General features: G+C 31.1%; 2 pseudogenes across 2 annotated transcripts; both read right to left on the bottom strand.

The window, feature by feature from the left end:
* Window positions 1-8,597: 8,597 nt before the first annotated feature.
* On the bottom strand, window positions 8,598-10,091 carry LOC146914367 (protein BYPASS1-LIKE pseudogene; annotated as a pseudogene). Its single transcript, XR_015014144.1, has one exon. The product of XR_015014144.1 is annotated as a protein BYPASS1-LIKE pseudogene (transcript).
* A 2,687-nt stretch (window positions 10,092-12,778) lies between these two features.
* LOC146914366 (protein BYPASS1-LIKE pseudogene) lies at window positions 12,779-14,346 on the bottom strand (annotated as a pseudogene). Its single transcript, XR_015014143.1, has one exon. The product of XR_015014143.1 is annotated as a protein BYPASS1-LIKE pseudogene (transcript).
* Window positions 14,347-16,843: the final 2,497 nt, after the last annotated feature.

Raw genomic sequence — 16,843 nt, 5'->3', positions numbered from 1 at the left:
AACTCACGTTAATGTTAAATTTGCGAGACTTAACTCACGCTGCGTGACTTAAGTCATACAAAAAACACACACTAAAACCCGACGTAAGTTAACTCACCCTGATTTTGTTTCATCCAATTACACACTATATTAAGTCATGTAGGAAACAACTTGAACATAGAAACTCTTTTTTTCTTTACATAAGGCTAATTGTCAACTCCTCATGTCTTGCTATAAATTCATTAAAGAAACCCCACCCCTTCCAAACCAGCTCATTTGTTTCTTTCTCTCATTCCTCTCCGCGTGATTATAAATTCATGGGTTATGTTAACCGGTGCCTCCGGGGCACTGGTTAAAGAACCAAAAAAAGAAAATTTCAATTAAAAGAAATACTTTTTAAATTTTTAATGAGTTGACTGCACAAGCTCCAACGTGATGTTATTATATTTGCTTCTTTAACCAGTGTCTCGGGGACACCGGTTAACATTACCCTGTATTCATTAATGAACCTAGAATATTATATTATATTCAATAGAGCTAGAGCCAATTAATTACTCCTTACGTCCCTATATCTAATCAATGACTTTATTTTTGTCCCTAAATCTAAATCCCTTTTCAAATTACTAGATGCATTTATTATTATTTTCCTAAACAAACCCCTAATTAATACTACTAACTTATCTTGAAATTTAAAAAGTCAAATTTAATACATATACAAACAAAGAACAATATGGTAATCAATATGTGTGACCAAACCAAAATTCTTGGTCATGGTCCAGACAAGATTTTCTCTTGCTTCCATCTTATTCCAAATTGAAATCTATGAGACTGCTGCATCAACACCAATTTAAAATTAGAAATTGCTGTCATTATAGCTGAAAGAACTATGAAATTAAGGAAGAAAAAGAGCAATGCTATATGCTGCTATAGATTTCTCACACGAACATGAACGAATTAATGCATGAAAACATACATTTAAACTTTAGTTTTATATATTTTCTGAAAGTTTCTTCCTTGGTCTTGATTAAAAAAACACTCCTTCATAAAAAAAAAAATACAAAAACACTTCATCTATTTTATTATCCTTCGGTACAGTGGATAATGAAACAAAATTCGCCATGTGTTAGATCAATTAAAACATACACATAGAGAGAGTAAAAACTAAAAACTAAAATAAAATATAGGGAGAGAGCAAAAACTAAAAACTAAAATAAATTGTGAGACTTGTACACATAGTAGTAGAAGCCAAGTGTTTGAGGAATCACAACAATAAAGTGAATGTGGTATACAACAATTGGACGGGCTAGAACATTTGTGGGGTTTACACGAATTGGTTTTCGGACACAATAGCATTTTTCTAAAACAAAATGCATTAGAAATTAGTTTTCAACAATAGTGCAATAAACCCACTAAAATGGTCGAAATCGTTCTAGTCAATGATGTATCAAGTTCAATTCCATAAGTATGATCTACTATTTTAACCGGTATGTGAGCCTATGAAGATATATTTTTTTTTTTTTTGTGGTTGTCTATAAATAGGCTTCCAGTCTAAGCCTATCAAGATATTACTTAAACAAATATAACAAAGACATTCTAGAGGCATTATGTCTAATTCTCAAATTCAATGGTCTGTCATTACTTACAATTCATTTCCATGACACTTATTCTACAATTATAGTTTCTTTAGATATTGAGATACAAACGTTTCTTCTTCAAAATGAGCTAAAAAGTAGTTATAGTCTAAATGATCCAATTCCTTTCTCCCTATTAGTTCACTGCCTTAAGTATTTCTCAAGCACAATACATGTAAAATAGATTCACATGTGCAGCTCTTGGCAGAGGAGAATAACGCCCAAGTATTTCTCAACAATAATCGTCACTTTAGTTTTGGACACAATATGCAACTGCAATGCATAATTATGAGAAGAAATGTTACTTATCCTCATTTCTATCCATACTTTAGTCAAGCTTCATTGTTCATCTCATATCTTGTATAACAAACATTAAATGACGCCATGGACATTACATGGTTTGCACTGCACCAAAAAGGAACTCTATGAAATCTTTATTGGACAAATGAAGCAGCTTAACAGTCTATAACTACCTTTTATTTAGATGAAACCTTTCATTCTATGCCAACTAACAAACTTTAATTAAAATCAAGTAGGGTAAATCATTAATCATGCTTTGAAATGTGAACAGCCAAATACGTTTATTTTGTATATGTTTACAAAATAAGAAAAAGCCAGGGGAATAACAAAGGTTGTCCATCTCCTTATTATAAATTTTGATTTATTGTAATTGTGGGTACACATACAATCTAAGTAGAAGCCTAGAATTTATAAGGCGCCACACTGTTAACAGCGTGCTATAAACCTCATATGATTCTACAATTTTTTTTTTCAATTAACTAACTATCCTAAATTAAAATATGTGTGACTGATGTTAATTTGATATGATAAAAAGCTTGTAGAAATTCAAACTGTATACTTAACTTCATATAAACATAAAATGCTACTCTTTTTTTACCTATAAGTTTTTTAGAAAACAGCATTCAATTAACTCACACCATCCTAAATTAAAATATGCATGACACATGATAATTTGATATAATAAGAAGCCATCATCATTTCAAACTGTATACTCAATTTCATATCAACATAAAATTTTGACTCTTTTTAAAATTAAATCGAAGAATAAGAAGCCATCATCATTTCAAACTGTATACTCAATTTTTCTTCAACATAAAATTTAGTATATTTTGCAACTATATATGACCTATATATACTTCATTCGCAACTTGTTCACGTCTTTGTCGAGTTTAGAAACGGGGTTGACAACCAACAGACCTATCAGATTAACAATGTAATACAACAATCAGACGTGAATGAATATCTTCTTCTTTTTTTTTAACAGCCAAATATTATTAAGCCACCAAAACCTCTCAAGAAGAGAGGAGAAGGGCAAGACAACAAAACAACAAACAACAGGCCATGTATATATCCTGTCAACACAGTAGGGAGGAAAAACAGAGAAAATAAAACCACCTTAAACACAGAAAAAAACAGCAGCACAACTAAGAGGAAAAAACGGGCACAACACACTGCCAGAAAACCACCAGAAGGCCCTGCCGAATCAAACAGAACAGCTTACATGCAATAGCTTGAATGAATAACTTTTACATACAATACAAAAGCATAGGCAGTTTACCAGTCAAGGCGTGATAGGACAGCAATGTCTCAGCATTACGTAGCCATGGCAGAGAGGGAATAATAAACAGGAATACAATTAGGTTCCTTAGGTGTCTGACATGTATTTATACTGAAGAGAGATGGTGTGTAACATCAGAAAATGCCTCATATTTTACAGCTTTATTTTTTTTTTTAAAAGTTAATTGGAATTCAAATTGGCATGCGTTGGAAACAGATACAACATGGAGAAGTGGGTTTCTAATAAAGTTTGCATGGGGTATGGCATTGGTCAGATTTAATAGCAGCCACGTGAAAACATGTATCACACGAATACCTATTGATAGGCAATATTTTAGGGAAATACAACCATAAACTTTTTGAAATTCAAATTAGACATAGAAGAGGAGGGAAAATATTGAGGGTTAAGTGACTAAAAGCAATTAATTGCAGGTAATTAGAGGGAAAAATTAGGTTAAATGGTTGCTAGACCTAATAAGCATTTAGAGTAAGGGATTTGTTATATAGTTATAGTTTTAAGAAAAATAGGATATTTTCTGTCAAAAAAAAAAGAAAAATAGGATATTAACTATAAGTGAAGTCTATACGTCTAAAATGGACTAATTCTTTCATTGTCTATAGGAGCTTTTGCTTGGAATTTAATTTAATCTTGGTATGAATTCAAATAATTGTAATTAAATTGCATGTAGTTCATAATCTTACGCGAGATGTCAAATTCTAAGTTAATCTCTATATTTTCATTGTTGTACCATCTATTATCTTGGATTTGATTTATAAATGCTAAAGAGGTCCTTATAACATTGGTTAAGAGGATAAAAATATAAATATTGTATTGGGAAATAGTGAAAAGTGATGAATTTAATTTTTAAAAGTCTAAATATTGTTAAATCTAATGCGAATCTACTACTTTTGATTTCTTTAACAAATGTTATTATGATAACCTTACGTTTATTTGCTTAAAAATAATAATTTCAAAGACAATCTCTTTTTAATACTAGTAGTACTAGATTGATGACCCGTGCACCGCACGGGTCGTATTGATTGTATAATACACTTTGTATAGTATAAAGTATATCATAAAAATAAAAAAAATTAAAAAAAAAAGTTGATGTTGTAACTTCCCTTCCATCTATTCCTTGTTAATCACATAATTAATCACATATTCCAGCTTGAAACACCTTAAATTCATCCTTTAATTATACTCACAACCACAGTGTCTATCTGAAGTTGTTAGTGCCTGCAAGACACTACAAAGAGACAAAAGTATGAGTAAAAGACATGTTTAGAGATTTAAACAAACACATAATATGCTTCATTATCAAATCACAATGCATAATTATGAAAAGGCAACATTTCTTTGTTGCAAGTTAAAATTCTGCCAGCTAAATTCATATATCATTCTAAACTCTCAACTAAACAAATGGATTATATCAAATTCAACTTAACATATAGCCTGCAAACAAAAAAATTAGTGGAAAGAGAAACATAGGACGGAGTTTGTTTTGCTAGGGTTCATCTTAAGCAACAATATTAGAAAAAGGTAAGATAAAAGGTTTAGTTACTTAGTATATAATGCAACATACCATTCTAAACTGGCAATGAGAAATCAAATATAGGTGCGCATACTTCACATATAAAAAATTGAGAGAAATAATCATAAAACCAAACTCTAAAAGACTCCCAAAATATTAAAAAATGGGACTCTCAATTTAATACAATGAACCCCATTTAAGTAAACCACAACATCATCTACTCATGAGATGTCTCTAAATAAAAGAAAATAAATCAAACCACAAAATTTAAAATCAATTGACGTGTTACTTGCTAGAAACTCAGCCTCCATCTTGCATGTGTTGGTCACCATTAGTCCATTACAACCTTAATCATAAGCCTTCCAGTTAGAAACTTGATATGCACAATGTAAAAAAAATTGTAACATTTCATATGGTTGACTCAAACCTCCAGCCATTGGAAAATATATCACGCTCATATTCAATTAGCATCTGCATAGACTATACCAAAGCATCCCATGAGTGTAGACATATGAGCACCCTATACCAAAGTAGCCCATGAGTGTATACATATGAGTACAACTGATTTTTGCAAGTTGTTTCTTATCAGCATATTAATTTTAACAAATTCTGTGTTTAATACTTGAAATCTATGTATATGTAAAATCTAATCCATGTCAAATTTCATTTCTTGTTGAAGAAAATAAACCGCTTAATAAAGAAAGAAACTGTGAGAATAACTCTTACAAATTAGACATAAGTTTATAAGTGAATGAAAGACCATGGTCACACCATATATTCGTGTCGTGTAGAGAAAAAAAATCCATAACTCATCACAATTTTATTTAAACTACATACCTAGATAGAGAGCTAGTACAAACAATTTTGCTGTTGAGATCATGCTTTGTGAGAAATTAAAAATAACGTAGGAACTAAATTTTTCATGAGAATCTATGTCTAAATTATTTTAATTGATTAATTGAAGAGTATGCTGAGTTTAATTTGCGCAGATTCACACATGCATCAATCTAACACATGGTAGCCATATTCAAAAAACAAAAAATCCAAATTTTAGTGAACCAAAGTACCCAAAACTAATGACCTTACCACAAACAACGGTAAATCTGGGAAAGAGATCACAGAGATTATATATGCATAGGAGTATTGACCTTACCACAACAAACTTAAAAGATAAATAAGAATCACAGAGATTATATATGCATAGGAGTATTGAGCATAAATTACCTTATTGGGAATATTGAAGTAGTAATGGGTGTATAGGAGAAAATGAAGAAGGTAATATTGAAGGAAAGGTTTGTAAGAAGAAGGAATAAAATAGGTGTCAAGTGGAATAGGAACAAAATCAATGGGAAGAAGGACCGAAGCAGTAATGAGTATTGTGGGGAATGAGAAAAACAATAGGTGCATTGGCAGAATGAAAATATATTGGAAAAAGAAGAGATATTAGTGTGCATTAATTAGTCTGATTATGGGAGATGCAAAGTAGGCTTTGTGAGAGAAATGGAAGTGGAATCAACGTAATAAATGATAGGCAGAATTTGAATTTCAAATTGAACATATAGAAGGATGGAAGTATTTTAGGGTTTAGAGGATTAGCATTAAATGATAGGTAATTAGAGGGAAATTTCTAGGTTTACTTGTAGCTAGACGTAATAAGCTTTACTAATAAGGGATTTTCAACACTCATTTTATAATGACTAAATTGCATTTTTGGTCCCTTAACTATTTAATTAGTATCGCTTTGCTCCCATAATTAAAATTTGATTTATTTTGGTATCTTAACTCTCTCTCCTTGCACATTTTGGTCCTTTTTGTTAGTTTTAATTCAAAAACGTTAGATTTTCTTCATCTTCTTCTCTTCTTCTTCATCTTCATATCATATCCATCGACCTTCAACAACAAAAATCCAAGAAAAATTCAAGAAGAAAATGAAGAAAACCTAACGTTTTTGAATTAAAATTAACGAAAATGATCAAAATGTGTAACAGAGAGAAGTTAAGATACCAAAATAAATCAAATTTTAATTAAGAGACCAAAGCGATACTAATTAAATAGTTAAGGGACCAAAAACATAATTTAGCCTTTTATAATTGTATGAAATCAATGTAGGACCCGCGCCATTTTAATGGAGCTCATTTCAAAAATATGAGACTGAGACACACCTTAATTAAATCTTTATAAAAGTGAATAAAAATTTAGTCGCTACTAAAAAAATTGAACGTTGCCCAAAACACAACTTCATATATTGGCGCTGTAAGCCAAGTCAAATTTGACTATATCTTATGCAGTGGAAGACCAAGTCAAGGCCAAACATTTGAATCACTTGACTGTTTATTTCTTCAATTTTTCAATCGTACATCTACTAAAACTCAAACTAAACGGATTTATCTCTAATAAGGGTTATATTATTTTCACACCTAAAATAACATCTACTTCATTTCTTTTAAGTCATAGTAACAAATGTCTTAAGAAAATTTGTTCAGTGTTGGAAAAGAATTTTTTTGATAAGTTTTATAAAAATAATTGGATTTTAAAGTTAAGGTTTGTCTAACATGTTAGTCCATTGTTTAGCCAAGTATGCGCTTAAAAATTTTAGGGAAAATTACATTGACCTCCCCTGAGGTTTCTTTAAATGACATACAGACCCCCTCTAATTTTGAAAAAACAATCACCTCCCTTGTAAAGTAACACCGTTAACCTCCATTGTTTATTTTGAATACAAAGTTGGGTTCCTCTTACTACATCACAACTCGACTCCATGTCTATGATTTTCATCAATTGTGTGATTAACCGTTCAATCTACCTTTCCATCACCAAATATGCTGAAATTTCCTCTTTTAATTCTCTGATTGTCTGTTCTATGTATATAATATTGATTAAACAAACAAATGCAAAAAGGAAACAGAAAATTTAAGGGAACGAAGAATTAATCTTTCTCACAATTAAAAGGCATAAGAGGGAAGTTGATTTGGAATAATTAATCATAAGCTTATACGGCGTTCAGGGAGGAATTAAGCTGAAATAATTTTGTAATATAAGCTTTCTCACAAAAAATTCCAAAATTAATCAGCTACCCCAAAATTAAACTTCCCCCAATAAGATTAATCTTTCGCAAAGGAGATGGTTTAACCAACTCCTCCCTGAAGGAGTTGTCACCACAACACAACATGCCGCCAGAAGCTTCAACTTGCACATGCCTACAAAATCCAATCCATTATATATCACACCTATAACCTCTCAACACAAGCACCACTATCCACTATGATGTCTTGAATTTCAAGGGAGTTTCTTTTTTCTACACTGTGGAAGGAAGCACCGTGACTTTCCAATCCAAACGCTCTGTTAATAGCTTAACAGAGTGCTAATGGCGTTCACTTGGAAGGGAGGTATATGTCATATAGATAAATAAATAAGGGAGGTTGATGTTAGTTTTCAAACTAGAGGGGGTTTGTATGTCATTTAAAGAAACCTCAGGGGAGGTCAATGTAATTTGCCCAAAATTTTAAGGTATCCCTCCTTGTATGTTCCATTTGTATCACCTTAACTTGAATGTTGCACTTCGCACTTTAAAAAATATGGGAGGGAGGTTATTTTGTAATTATTATAAATCATGTCTCAACCCCACATAAAATATGGATATGTTAATAAGATGCATAAATCAAACAAGGGTCTTGCTAATTTGTACCCTAAGAGCACAAGATAAGAAACAAAATGTAAAAATTTAATCTTAAAAATTATGCATTTATAATCTTAAAAATTTACAAATTTATCTTTTTAATACAACATTTATTTTTTAATTCTATTTTTAGGTCTTTATCTTATGACCTGAGGCCACAATTTAACACTTTCTATAAAACTACACGTAAAAAACTAAATATTAACAAATGCACATAAAAAATTGATTACCCAGTAACCAGGATCATGAGATAATAAGCCAAGGGACAAAATCAAAGTGCATAGACCACGAAGGCCTAATTCCAAACCTAAACTCTATACATTTTTTTTTGGTTACAAACTCTATACATTTTATGTATGTTAAATGGATAAATAAGATTCTAAAAAACCATCCTTTTACATACCTATATCTTTTATGGTTCTTTCCATCAAGTTTATGGCATCTAAATCTAATGTTTTAATTACCATCAAGCAAAAGAATCAAGCCCTCCCATTCTACCACGAACAATTCTATGAAACACTTCTCTAACTTGTCTTTCCAATGGATCCAACCCATCTTTCAAACTTTCACAAACCTTCAACACATCTTCAATTTTAACTCTAACTTCCTCTTCTTTCTCTTCACTCAAAGGAAACTCCAAATAATTACCCAATTCATTCATCCCCCTAGCACACTTCTCTATCATTTGAATCTCCCTCAAAAGTCCACAACAATTCTTCCTCTCCCTCTTCTTCGACTCCTCCAAAATCCGCTCGTGCAATGACATCACCGGAGCCCCCCATTGAAGCTGTCGTGGAACCAAAAAGTTGAGATGTAATCCCCTATCTTGACAAGGAATTGCAGCCACAAGTGACCACATTGTAAACAATAAAATTGAACTCATTGTATAAATAGCCAATGCAAGACCATTTGTAGCAACAAGTCCATTACTCTTTGGAAAACAAAGATTGTTCCCTATTGCTTGTAGTTGCTTTGCAGCTGACCAATTTCTTGATACACTCCAAGAAAGTGATCTTAAATGACCAAATTGAGATGAACCTTTATCTTTTCTATCATTGTTTCTACCAAATGATCTATTTCTATAACCGAATGAAGAAATATTTTTAGAATCTTTACTACTAGTATCAATCATACTAATTTCTAAATCAACAAGAGCTTTCTTAGCACGACGAAATTGGCCTTGACCAATGATTCTTTTATGATCCAATGCACTAAGAACAATCTCTAACGATTTTTCCCATTGTCGAATTTGTTCGACACCATCTCTAATAGCATTGCATACATCCAATGCCTTCACACTCCTCTCATAAAAATCATCCACCAATCGATCCAATGGAGGTTTACAAACCATTGAACTATGGTTGTGTAGAATCATCTTGAATTCCTCTTGGCAACAAAGAAATATATCAAGAAGCTTACTAACCCAAGAAAGAGATAATAAATTATCATTTGAAATAGATGATAGTTCATTGAACCTATCTGATACATGTTTTTGAAACAAATTAAGCTCTTTATCTAAGCTTGAATATTCCATAGAGTGAACTTGAGTGGCACGTAAATTCAGAATTGAAGAACCTTTATATTTTGTTGCAAAACGCATTCTCAAAGAGGGAATGGATTTTTTTTTTTAGAGGGATTCAAAGAGTGAATGGATTGAATAGAAGGAAAGGTGAGAAATCAAAGTAGGAAGTGAGGTGAATTTGGAAAAAAGAGTTGCAATAATGATTGGTTTTATTGGGGAAAGATTGGACCGCGTTTAATAACGGTTGTTGGATGATTTAAAAGGAAGATAAATAGAAAAATAATACAATAAGTACTACTACAGACAAGTCTAACTAACGAGTGCGGTTACTCGGCAAGAAAGAGATGGAATTTAGTGAGAGATTCTAGACAAGGGTCCCATCTCAAAGGGGGCCATGCCACATTAAACAAAAGGTGATGTTAACTTGTGCCTTAAGGGCACATGTTAAGCAACCCAAAAGTAGAAACATTCCTTTGAATTTTGTGCATTCAATAATCAAGAGTAAAAAAATTAAAGTCAAATGCATTTATTACATCAAATTATTTCCACTTTTGCCTCATTAACTTGTGCCTTAAGGGCACAAGTTAACATTTCTCTAAACAAAATAATTAAATTAAGGTTGTCAAGGGTACTACTCGGTGAAACTATATATCTATCTCTAAAAGAAAGGAAAAATAAGGGTTACATAATATTTTTTTGTCTATTAATAAATTGTTGGAATTAATTTAATAAATCATTAAAAGCAATATATGCTAAAAAAGATTCAATAAAAGAATAATAAATCATCAAAACAATACATGCTATATAAGATTTATATGCATGGCCGTTTGTTATTTTGCAAATGTTTTAATAAAAAAAATAGATTAAAACATTTGCAAAATAAACAAACGGCTATGCATATAAATGTTCCAAATATCAAGATACTAAGAATCAGTTATTAGAAATGCTTGTATATAAACATTTCGTAACTTGTCAATAACATCAACGATCTGAAACAAAGTGAGATGCGGTGATTTGAAACGCAAAGCATAGGTTTAGTGACGACTGATTTGGTTCTTTCTCGACCGATATATGTATACCTCATTTTATCTTTAGATGGGGGAGAAGAGAGAGTGTGTAGTGTACGATGTATTGGAGATCATATCATCTTATAGTGTGATGGTCAATTAAAGTTTCCCATTATTCTGCTGATGAGTTTTCCATATATCCATCAATATTGAGCACATATTAATTAATTAATTTTATCATTATCTAAATAGAAATCTAATTAGTCCTATTACTTAATTTGATCACTAATCCAATCAAGGCTCCAAATTTATAAATAACTAATATAATCATTATAAAGTTATCTGTCTACAATGACATTGGAATATAATTAAATAATAAAATATTCCAACAATTACATATCTAAATAATTACATCAGAATTCTTTAGACGCGCATCTGAATGCTATTTATCTTTAAATTTCTTCTTTACAATCTGATTCACCTCATACATTAATAATTTGACCACCACGACTGTCGTCACTGATGTATGACGTGACGGAACCCCAACGACCACTATATCAATGTACTTGATGATATAGATTAATATGGATGAGTAGCATGTAAGTTTCATATAATGTGATCTCTAAAGCTTAAGTGTGATCAACTCAAGTTTGCAAATTCAATATTTTCACAGATAATACGTACATGGTTATAAGAATAATAATTTCATGGTTATATATTTATATATAGTTTTAAGAAATTGTATATTAACTATAAGTGAATTCAAGTCCATCTTCGTCTAAAATGGACAAATTCTTTCATTGCCTATATGAGCTTATTTTGCTTGGACTTAAATTTAATCTTGGTATGCAATCAAATAATTGTTATTAAATTCCTTCTAGCTCATAATCTTAAGTGAGTGGTCAAATTCTTAGATAATCTCCATATTTTCATTGATGTGCCATCTGTTATCTTGGAGTTTATTTATAATGGATTTATGCAAAATGCTAAAGAGTGTCCTTACAACATTGAATCTCCAATACATTGCCTTTTATTTTCACTATTGTATTGGAAAATAGTGATATGTCATGAATTTACTTTTCAAAAGTCAAAATATTGTTCAACCCAATGTAAACTTACTACTTTTGATTTCTTTAACAAGTGTTTTTAGGACACTTGTTAGCATAACCCTAAGTTTATTCCCTTAAAAAAATAATTTCAGAGACACTCTTTTTAACACTATTTTCAACATTCATTCTATTAATGGATGAAATCAATGTAAGACCCACCATTTGAATGGAGCTCATTTTCAAAAATTGAGACACACCTTAATTTAATCCATTATAAAAAGTGAATATTAGTCGCTTACACTACTAAAAAAATTACACGTTGCCCAAAACGAAAATGGAAAATGTTAACTAGTGCTCCCGAGGCATTGGTTTAGGGTCTTAAATGTTAAATTTTTATGAAAGTTTGTGTAATCAGTGCATTCGAAATTGAAAATTTTAATATTTATAAAGAATAATTTCTTAATTTAACATGCTTAAAGATTGTGCCAAAGGCACCCGTTAACAAAACCCAACAAAAATTCATATATTGGCGCCGGAAGTAATGCATAGGTTTCAAAAAAGAAAGTCAAATTTGACTATATATATCTTATGCAGTGCAGGACCAAGTCAAGGCCAAACATTTGAATCAGTTGACTTTATTTCTTCAATTTTTCAACGTACGGGTTTATCTCTAATAAGGGTTATATCATTTTCACACCTAAAATAACATCTACTTCATTTCTATTAGGTCATATTAACAAATGTCTTAAAACCATTGTTCAGTATTGGAAAAGAGAAAAAAATTGATAGGTTTTATACAAAAAATTGGTTTTTAAGGTATCCCTCCTTGTATCTTCCATTTGTATCCTTAACTTGAATGTTGCTCTTCCCACTTTAAAGAATATGGGAGGCAGGTTATTGTAATTTCTTCTTATATAAATCATGTCTCAAGACCATGAAGGCCTAATTCCAAACCTAAACTCTATACATTTTTTTTTTTTGGTTAAAAACTCTATACATTTGATGTATGTTAAATGGATAAAAAAAGTTTGCAAAAACCATCCTTTTACATACCTATATCTTTTATGGTTGTTCCATCAAGTTTATGGCATCTAAATATAATGTTTTTATTACTTTCAAGCAAAAGAATCAAGCCCTAGCATTCTACCACGAACAATTCTATGAAACACTTCTCTAACTTGTCTTTCCAAAGGATCCAACCCATCTTTCAAACTTTCACAAACATTCACCACATCTTCAACTTTAACCCTAACTTCCATTTCTTTCTCTTCACTCAAAGGAAACTCCAAAGAATCAGCCAATTCATTCATCCCCCTAGCACACTTCTCAATCTCCTGAATCTCCCTCAAAAGTCCACAACAATTCTTCCTCTCCCTCTTCTTCGACTCCTCCAAAATCCGGTCGTGCAATGACATCACCGGAGCCCCCCATTGAAGCTGCCGTGGAACTGAAAAGTTGAGATGTAATCCCCTATCTTGACAAGGAATTGCAGCCACAAGTGACCACATTGTAAACAATAAAATTGAACTCATTGTATAAATAGCCAATGCAAGACCATTTGTAGCAACAAGTTCATTACTCTTTGGAAAACAAAGATTGTTCCCAATTGCTTGTAGTTGCTTTGCAGCTGACCAATTTCTTGATACACTCCAAGAAAGTGATCTAAAATGACCAAATTGAGATGAACCTTTATCTTTTCTATCATTGTTTCTACCAAATGATCTATTTCTATAACCGAATGAAGAAATATTTTTAGAATCTTTACTACTAGTATCAATCATACTAATTTCTAAATCAACAAGAGCTTTCTTAGCGCGACGAAATTGGCCTTGACCAATGATTCTTTTATGATCCAATGCACTAAGAACAATCTCTAACGATTTTTCCCATTGTCGAATTTGTTCAACACCATCTCTAATAGCATTGCATACATCCAATGCCTTCACACTCCTCTCATAAAAATCATCCACCAATCGATCCAATGGAGGTTTACAAACCATTGAACTATGGCTGTGTAGAATCATCTTGAATTCCTCTTGGCAACAAAGAAATGTATCAAGAAGCTTACTAACCCAAGAAAGAGATAACAAATTATCATTTGAAATAGATGATAGTTCATTGAACCTATCTGATACATGTTTTTGAAACAAATTAAGCTCTTTATCTAAGCTTGAATATTCCATTGAGTGAACTTGGGTGGCACGTAGATTCAGAATTGAAGAACCTTTATATTTTGTTGCAAAACGCATTCTCAAAGAGTGAATGGATTTTTTGTTTTTTGAGAGGCATGCAAAGAGTGAATGGATTGAATAGAAAGGAAAGGTGAGAAATCAAAGTAGGAAGTGAGGTGAATTTGGAAAAAAGAGTTGTAATATTGATTGGTTTTATTGGGGAAGATTGGACCGCGTTTAATAACGGTTGTTGGATGATTTAAAAGGAAGATAAATAAAAAAATAATAATAAGTACTACTACAAACAAGTCTAACTAACGAGTGCGGTTACTCGGCAAGAAAGAGATGGAATTTAGTGAGAGATTCTAGACAGGGGTCCCATCTCAAAGGGGGCCATGCCACATTAAACAAAATAATTAAATTAAGGTTGTTAAGGGTACTACTCGGTGAAACTATATATCTATCTCTACAAGAAAGAAAAAATAAGGGTTACATAATATTTTTTTGTCTATTAATAAATTGTTGGAATTAATTTAATAAATCATTAAAAGCAATATATGCTAAAAAAGATTCAATAAAAGAATAATAAATCATCAAAACAATACATGCTATATAAGATTTATATGCATGGCCGTTTGTTATTTTGCAAATGTTTTAATAAAAAAAATAGATTAAAACATTTGCAAAATAAACAAACGGCTATGCATATAAATGTTCCAAATATCAAGATACTAAGAATCAGTTATTAGAAATGCTTGTATATAAACATTTCGTAACTTGTCAATAACATCAACGATCTGAAACAAAGTGAGATGCGGTGATTTGAAACGCAAAGCATAGGTTTAGTGACGACTGATTTGGTTCTTTCTCGACCGATATATGTATACCTCATTTTATCTTTAGATGGGGGAGAAGAGAGAGTGTGTAGTGTACGATGTATTGGAGATCATATCATCTTATAGTGTGATGGTCAATTAAAGTTTCCCATTATTCTGCTGATGAGTTTTCCATATATCCATCAATATTGAGCACATATTAATTAATTAATTTTATCATTATCTAAATAGAAATCTAATTAGTCCTATTACTTAATTTGATCACTAATCCAATCAAGGCTCCAAATTTATAAATAACTAATATAATCATTATAAAGTTATCTGTCTACAATGACATTGGAATATAATTAAATAATAAAATATTCCAACAATTACATATCTAAATAATTACATCAGAATTCTTTAGACGCGCATCTGAATGCTATTTATCTTTAAATTTCTTCTTTACAATCTGATTCACCTCATACATTAATAATTTGACCACCACGACTGTCGTCACTGATGTATGACGTGACGGAACCCCAACGACCACTATATCAATGTACTTGATGATATAGATTAATATGGATGAGTAGCATGTAAGTTTCATATAATGTGATCTCTAAAGCTTAAGTGGGATCAACTCAAGTTTGCAAATTCAATATTTTCACAGATAATACGTACATGGTTATAAGAATAATAATTTCATGGTTATATATTTATATATAGTTTTAAGAAATTGTATATTAACTATAAGTGAATTCAAGTCCATCTTCGTCTAAAATGGACAAATTCTTTCATTGCCTATATGAGCTTATTTTGCTTGGACTTAAATTTAATCTTGGTATGCAATCAAATAATTGTTATTAAATTCCTTCTAGCTCATAATCTTAAGTGAGTGGTCAAATTCTTAGATAATCTCCATATTTTCATTGATGTGCCATCTGTTATCTTGGAGTTTATTTATAATGGATTTATGCAAAATGCTAAAGAGTGTCCTTACAACATTGAATCTCCAATACATTGCCTTTTATTTTCACTATTGTATTGGAAAATAGTGATATGTCAGGAATTTACTTTTCAAAAGTCAAAATATTGTTCAATCCAATGTAAACTTACTACTTTTGATTTCTTTAACAAGTGTTTTTAGGACACTTGTTAGCATAACCCTAAGTTTATTCCCTTAAAAAAATAATTTCAGAGACACTCTTTTTAACACTATTTTCAACATTCGTTCTATTAATGGATGAAATCAATGTAAGACCCACCATTTGAATGGAGCTCATTTTCAAAAATTGAGACACACCTTAATTTAATCCATTATAAAAAGTGAATATTATTTTAGTGGCTTACACTACTAAAAAAATTACACGTTGCCCAAAACGAAAATGGAAAATGTTAACTAGTGCTTCCGGGGCATTGGTTTAGGGTCTTAAATGTTAAATTTTTATGAAAGTTTGTGTAATCAGTGCATTCGAAATTGAAAATTTTAATATTTATAAAGAATAATTTTTTAATTTAGCATGCTTAAAGATTGTCCCAAAGGCACCCGTTAACAAAAACCCAACAAAAATTCATATATTGGCGCCGGAAGTAATGCATAGGTTTCAAAAAAGAAAGTCAAATTTGACTATATATATCTTATGCAATGCAAGAGCAAGTCAAGGCCAAACACTTGAATCAGTTGACTTTATTTCTTCAATTTTTCAATCGTACTTCTACTAAAACTCAAACTAATCGGGTTTATCTCTAATAAGGGTTATATCATTTTCACACCTAAAATAACATCTACTTCATTTCTATTAGCTCATATTAACAAATGTCTTAAAACCATTGTTCAGTATTGGAAAAGAGAAAAAAATTGATAGGTTTTATACAAAAAA

This window comes from Medicago sativa, chromosome 6, assembly GCF_051527215.1.
Source record: "Medicago sativa cultivar Bolivia chromosome 6, Bolivia_mono, whole genome shotgun sequence".
Lineage (NCBI taxonomy): Eukaryota > Viridiplantae > Streptophyta > Magnoliopsida > Fabales > Fabaceae > Medicago > Medicago sativa.
The sequence above is the reverse complement of the archived record's forward strand: the minus strand, read 5'-3'. Positions and strand labels throughout refer to the sequence as shown.